We start from the raw sequence: 7694 nt of genomic DNA on the forward strand, positions 1-7694 counted from the left end.
TGTGTGTGTGTGTGTGTGTGTGTGTGTGTGTGTGTGTGTGTGTGTGTATGTTGGGGTGGGGTCATTTCACATTAATAAAAGTGCTAACAGAGACAGGCATGCTGAAGAACACTGTCCAGAAGGCTGTAAGAAATGCTTTCCTTCTCATCCCAGTTAACTCTAATGAGCCTTTTAAGGTTCCAGTACCAGTGGCTAGCTGCTATGCAGAATGAAGTCACCAAGAGTCCTAGAAGTACTGTTGCATAAAAGGTCATTTCCAGATCTCAGAGGAAAAAATTGTCCTGGTACCTCCAGCTTCAGGTGGCTACCTGACAGAAGTTCTGCTCAATGGACATAGCTGGAAACTGTACCACTTTCTCTGAAAAGCTGAAAAATCCCTCCAAAATTCACCAGTTACATTTTTGTTGAGCCATGGCCAGCACCGAGTAGGTCATGTGCCTGGCGACGCGACAAGTCGATGATTAAATGGTGGACAGCACGGTGGCATTAGATTTCGCAAAATCCACACCCTGTATCTAATGTGGGCATCTTTAAACATAGACACGAGTGGAACTAAACACCTGGTCAGACCTGTGCCATTTGGGTAAAAGCAACCGGACCCACCCTCATGACAACACAGAACTGAGGTCCAAAGCAAGGCCTAATCATTTAGGCACAAGAAGCTACAAGAGCATGTGGCAGCTCACATTCTTAATCTAGCAGAGTTCCAGACCAGTCAGAGCTACATAGTGAAACCCTGTCTCAAACACACACACACACACACACACACAAACAGAGACACACACAAACAGACACACACGCACACACATACACACGAAGAGAGGTGGGAGGAGAGGGAGAAGAAGAAGGAGGAGGAAGAGGTGGAAGAGAAGGAGAAAAAAAGAAGAGGAGGGAGAGGAGGAAGAGGAAGAGGAAAAGGAAGAAGCTACTCCCACAGCCGCACCACCACAAAACTCAAAGTCTAGTGACTGTGTCTGTCAGTGATGCACCCAAAGAAAACTCTATGTATGTAAATCTGAAAAAGATTCTGCCTCGTCTTGGAGAGCAGATTATACTCCCTTTTTTCCTATGCTTCTCTTAGGTATCTGGGTCTTGAGACTTCACCTATGGCAGTCATGTTTCCAGACGTGACAGAGCAATTACATCCTCAGAGCACATACCAGCTGTTGACAAGTGCAGGATAGAGCACATATGTCCTGCCACCCTGTTGCAAGACTCACAGAGGACCTGTTACAGATTCAGACTCCCTGCACATAGCCAATCAAACAGCAGTGCTGTACCTACTAGACAAGAAGACCCAGCAATAGGCTTCACCCTGCCATTCCTGGGCTGTGGTTGCAGGCCACTATTACCCACAGGTGGGAGATGCCATTGGAAGGGGAAATGAATGCTTAAAAGAGAAAATTTTAAAGGTTCACAGACAACCAAACCTCAAATTCCCAACATACCTCTTATGGTTGGATTTGAGGACTGTTCCACAAGAGGAAATTCAAGCCAGTATTATAAATACAGTCAAAACCCGTGGCTAAAGAAGCCATAGTCTCTTGGGGAGAACCTACAGATGTTGCTTGCTATGTGGTCATGTTGTCAAACTGTCTTCTGAGTATTTCTTTTACAGCCATAGATTTGGCTGAGGAGCTTCTTATTGAAGAGGGTAGTGAACAACACGCAGGCTAAAAACTTCAAAATGCTGAGCACAAGAAACTGTCAGTGTCCAGCTGTGGATAGGACATCTGTATCATCGTCCCTCAAGGCTCTTCCCAATGTGGCACAGCGTGTAAACTCCCTTTCCTATTTTTTACTGTTATTTTCATGCTTTGCCAAGCCTGGCTTTTTAGGACTACCAAGGCAGACCCTAACGCCTCCAGTATCCATCCTCCCTCTGCGTCTCCTTCACAGCATAACTGCCAGCTACAGAATCACTCAGCTTCAGCAGGTAGGGGCTCTGTGAACCCCACACTGTTTCCCTCTGGTCCTTTTTGTTTGGGTATTACCCTGTAAAAAGGCCATATGAATTGCATACACCTAATTATTCAAGATTTATCTGCCTATATAAAAGCAAGGGTTTTGTTTGTTTGTTTTGTTTTGTTTTGTTTTTTGAGACGGGGTTTCTCTGTATAGTCCTGGCTGTCCTGGAACTCACTCTGTAGACCGGGCTAGCCTGGAACTCAGAAATCCGCCTGCCTCTGCCTCCCAAGTGCTGGGATTAAAAAAGCAAGGGTTTTGCATCTCTTCTCTGACCAAATATATCATCCAAGCATCTAATAACTGCCATACTGCTCCCTGGACACTCAGAAGATTCTGGATTTGCTAAGGAGAGAAATGGGAAAATCATATATACCAAAGGAACCATGGGGGCATGGGCAATGTTTCCAGTGGGCTCTGAGAGTTCTGGAATCCATCCTTCTCATACTACTATCAAGTGAGCAAAATGTAAAGTTGGCTTAAGGAGCATTCACTGGCCTAAAACACCATCATGCCGCATGGGATTAACACTGCTAAGGACCTGGAGACGATGCTAACACTTGGTTTGCTCCTAGAAGCTTGGAGAAGGCAGCAGCCCATACTAAGTGAACCAGAAAGAAATACCAGCACTATCGTTGATGGATCAAGACACTGGACAGAAACCCTTCAGGGTGACAGTGGTCCTCAGGAGCATCTGGGGAATGTTCTATTTACCCAAGTGATAAAGAACCGACATTCCCAGTGAGAGGCTCCACCAGGGCTGGGTATAGAAGATGCTGCTATGAAATCCTGCTCCTAACAATAATGGGGTGATAGAATCCTGTGATGCAGAGGCCAGAGGACAGCATTATCTTGATTGCAGCTAGGTAGATAAGGTTAGCCCACAGCCACAGAACATGTGCAATCAAATATGTCCCCTCACAGGATCACAGAAGAGAATATTCTTAGGGTCAAATTGTGGCTTGACATCCAGAGGAAACCAGCAAGGATAACAGCTTTTGGTAGACACCAGCAATGAAATCCTCTGGAGTCATTACCCCTTGGTTTACAGGTAGATAAGATCTTATAAAGAAAGATCCCGGGGCACCATGCATGGTAAGCATATATGGTGACCATTTCTCTTTCTTTCCCCTGAAGGACTTGTAGGCAAATATTCACATAACTATACCCCAAGGGGGAAAAATAGTGAGAACCTGAGAGGACTATTGGACACAGAGTCTGAGTTAACCTTGGAAATCAGAGACTCTAAACAACTGGGGTCTGGGCCAGGAAAGACTCTTAATGAGCCCACTGTGATCATGGATCCACCCAGTGGTCATTTCACTCATCTATGAATGTGTAATGGGAACAGATATGCGTGACAGTTAGAACACAGCCCCTGGTGTGTGGAGGATTGTCACAGTGAAAAACATCATCCTAAAACCTCAGAAACGGCTTCCTGTGGCTGGAATAGTGAACAACAGTGAATGCCATAGGGAAGAGTACCACCCCCAAATGGAGAGGGTGCAGAGAAGGAGGTAACTTTAAATGGTATCCCTCACTTACGCTGCATGTGTTTTGTAGCAAGAAGATCATAAACTGTTATGTATACAACAGAAACCTGGAACACAACTGATTTGCCTAATGAGGTGGCCATGTGTTTTCTAACTAACTAATGAGGTAGCCATGTGTTTTCTAACTAACTAATGAGGTAGCCATGTGTTCGATGACTAACAGGACAGCAAGCGTGCACATGCTATCATCACACAGACTACACTTCTGCATCCCTTCAGGAAGCAGAAAGGACAGTTATAGCCATCACATTCACAATTGCAAGCTTCACCCTGCGTTACAACGGAGTGAGGTTCCAGGCAAAGGAAGGAGGGGCTGAGAGAGGACTTAAGACTCCTGAAAGCAAGCTTGGGTTAGGTGGTTGTTTGTTTGTTTGTTGGTTTTGTTGGTTTTGCCCCTTTTAATCTTGTGCCACGAGTGTCAGTAGAACAACCGTTAAGGAACTCCTTTTTGAGGAACTGGATTCCTAGGTGGCATGGTGAGCTGGGACCCTTTCTAGAATACAAGCTCGGGAGTTGGTGTTGGCACTCAGGATGAGCTGAGATTGGGCGTTCCAGGCATGAGGAAGGTGGCTGGCTGCTTTTGTTCTCAGACCATTGTGTTCATACACTGGCTGCTATTAGGTGTCTGTGTTTCAGAAGAAATGACGAGATAGAAGCTAATAAGGAAAAATGGATTTATATGGTGCTTTAACAAACAGGGTAAGAAAAACTCCCAAGTTTCTCTCTACCTTCACTGTACCAGTGTTAAACATTCTCTTTAAGGATAAAACAAGCCAAGCATGGTAGCACATGCTTTTAATGTCAGCACTCAGGAGGCAGAGACAGGCAGCTCTCTGTGAGTTCAAAGCCAACCTGAGCTACAGAATGAGTGTGAGGTCAGCCAGGGTTATGTAGTGAGACCCTGTCTTGAAACAGCAGCAGCAAAGATGAAACAAAAGGCAGAACATGCATATGCTCACTTAACTGTGAGACAGACTGTCAGGATTGAGTGAAATCTTGCCTTGCAAGAGAAATTCTTCTCTGGCTGGAGCCAGGGCTTTGCCTTTCTCTTCTCCAGTACTAGACTCCCAGGAGAATGTAATTCTTCAGGGTCCAGTGCTTTAGGGCCCCTGATTTCCTTTTGCAAGCCTTTCAGCTTCTCTTCCAAAACTCAACGACTTCTCTGCCGTGAGACTGGTTAGATATAAGACAACAGAGTGGGGTGGGGTGGGCAGCTGGCTCACTGTCCAGAACAGGACCACTCTTGCTCCACTAGATTCAAGTTCAGGTCCTAGAAACCACACTCCAGCTCCGGGGGATCGGACATGATCTCCTTGGCCACCCTGAGCACTCTACCCACATGTCAAACCCACACGCACACACGTGTAATTTAAAGAAAAATGAGAGAGAGAAAAAGACTGAGGGTTGATCCTGTTGAGAGGTGAAAGCATCAGAAAGGTAACAATACAACTAAAGGATTCATTGTAACAAGGCCTTAAAGGGAGAGGGGTTCTCCTGAAACCTTAGGGACTTCATTAAGTGTGGGAATAAGAAAGGTAGGGAAGGAGGGAGGGAGGGAGGGGAGGGAGAGAGAGAGAGAGAGAGAGAGAGAGAGAGAGAGAGAGAGAGAGAGAAGAGAAGAGAGAAAGGGACACTTTCAGAATGAAAGAAATATCTGATTTTTATAACTTTTCTGGAGTTGGTGGGAAGTTTTACATCACATGATTTAGTTCGATGTAGCACACATGAGAAAGAGCACAAAAGAATTGGGCACTGGTCAGGAATATAGGAGCTGTTTAGACACAGGACAAAGAAGCTTTGTAATCATCCCAGGGACAGAAATGCAGGATGTGGATCTAAATTTGGCTCTTTTTTTTTCTTTTTCCCCCTTCCCTTCCCTTCCCTTCCCCTCCCTTCCCCTCCCTTCCCGTCCCTTCCCTTCCCTTCCCTTCCCTTCCCTTCCCTTCCTTTTCCTTTGTGTGTGTGTGTGTGTGTGTGTGTGCGTGCATGTGTGTGCCTGTGTGTGTGAAGGTTTTACTATGTTGTCCTGGGTGACCTCTATCTTACAGAGAGGCACTTATCTCTACTTCTCTAATGCTGGGCTTGAGGTTGCAGTACTGTACCACCACACCCACCTCGCTGCCTCTGGCCTGTTAAGAGTCTTGCGAGGACAAATGTGTTCTACGAGGCTGAGGCTGATGTCAGCCACCCGTCAGCTATTGTCACATTTTTATTTAGTGTAGAACTTCTCTACAAGTCATCCTGAAACTGCTCTGACTTACCTAAAGCTAGGCAGGGCCTTTCCCTGCATCCCCACATGCTGGCCTGGAAAGCCTGCTGCTTGACCACCACCACTACCCACCCCGCACAAGCATCCTAGGAATCTCTGACCCTTATTCAGTCTCTGAGGCTCCTGCCTTTAACCTCCCCTGAAGCATTAAGGTGAGTCCAGCAGACACACTCAGATGCCTAGGAGTTGCCCAACCCCTTTTAGAAGAATATACTAACCTTTCTTCCTGAGCTAATTCTCATGAGATAGCTTGGCTCATTTTCATGCCTAAGTAAGCCTTTAGGCAGCCCTGGTCATGCGTTAGAGTGAGTCTCTGGGTATCTAAGTGTGTCTTCTCTTTGTGTGCCATACAAAACAGCATTTGGAAGCCCAGCTATATGAATAATAAAAAGGATTTAACAATGATTCAAAAACAGAACTTTTTGAAATAAATTGCAAGGGAGTTAATGGGCAAGTTCTACGAGGGGACCACAACACTGACAAGGGAGTGGGTTCATTTAAACAGTGAAGGATGGAATTATCTCCTGGACCATTGATGTGGGCTCCATTTGTGAATAGACAGGCACTGAAGCCAAGCACCAAGTGGTTGTTACCTGATTGTTAAAGTGAGAAATTAGCTTGTGTGTGTGTGTGTGTGTGTGTGTGTGTGTGTGTATTATCTCCCCACCAACACACTTAAAACAGATCAACAAGGTCAAATCACTGACAAAGGGCAAATTAAATTTTAGGCATTAATGATTTAATGATAAACATGAAAATGTATGACATAGAGCCTGGAAGGAAAAATGTAATCAATCCAAAAAAATCCAGAGAAAAATAAAAATAGGAGAAAATATAAGTATACTGCAAAAGCAAAATGACCAAAGTATTCTAAACCACTGATTATTATGACAGATATAACAGACCATTAATTATTATATAGATTAAAATCAAACACACGGAATACCAATAACTAAACTTTTTTCATATGGGGGAAAAACCCTAATTGTCAGAATAGATTATAAAAAATGCAATTTTAAACTGTTGATAAGAAATATCTAAATACTTCATTTCCAGAAGGATTTAAAGTAAAGAAAGTAAAATGATATATTTAGGGAAACTAAAGAAAAGAATTGTGTCCATGATCACACCAGGAAAAGAAGAATTGAAAGCCAAAGCGTTGCAAGAGATGGAGGAACATTACAATAAAAGGTTAAATACACCAGGAACATGAAACACGGTATGGGAGCATGGCTTGTTTGCATAGCATACATGAGGTCTTTTAAAAAATTAACTTCATTATTTATCTGTATATGTGCACATGCGTACACATATGGATGCTCACATAGGCCAGAAGAGGGCCTCAGCTTTCCTGGAGCTGAAGTTACAGGTGGCCCTGAGCTGCCCAATACGGGAATTGAACTTGGGTCCCCTGGAAGATCAGTGGTGGTGAGAATTTTCTCTGGGTGTTTGTGTGGTGGAGGGACAAGGCAGCATCTACCTCCCCTCCTCCTAAGGTCCCAGTGGAAAATCAAGGTATCATTCTACCAAAGTTCACTTGGGGAGAACCAATGAGTTTATTAGGTTTACTTGTAGATCAGTGGGTGAGGGAACACAAGCGGGAGTATAGGTGATCTTAAAGTAGGCATACTGGAAGGCCTGCACCCAGCATGGACGAGTCTCCTGCTGGATAAATGGAGTCATCCTTTCCTAGACCTTCCCAGCCTGTATACTCTAGCTCTTTCATGAGGCCAGGTAAAAGTGGAGCAGAATTGCTTGCATTTGCTTGGAAGAAGTGTCTGGATACTCATGTGAACCTCCAGAGTGCTTAACCATGCCCTCTCACTTCTGTAAGGGGACTTCACAGTCAGAGAGAGAGGAAGAGAGAGAGAGAGAGAGAGAGAGAGAGAGAGAGAGAGAGAGAGAGA

The sequence above is a fragment of the Grammomys surdaster genome, unplaced genomic scaffold (genome assembly GCF_004785775.1).
Source record: "Grammomys surdaster isolate TR1022 unplaced genomic scaffold, NIH_TR_1.0 129, whole genome shotgun sequence".
Lineage (NCBI taxonomy): Eukaryota > Metazoa > Chordata > Mammalia > Rodentia > Muridae > Grammomys > Grammomys surdaster.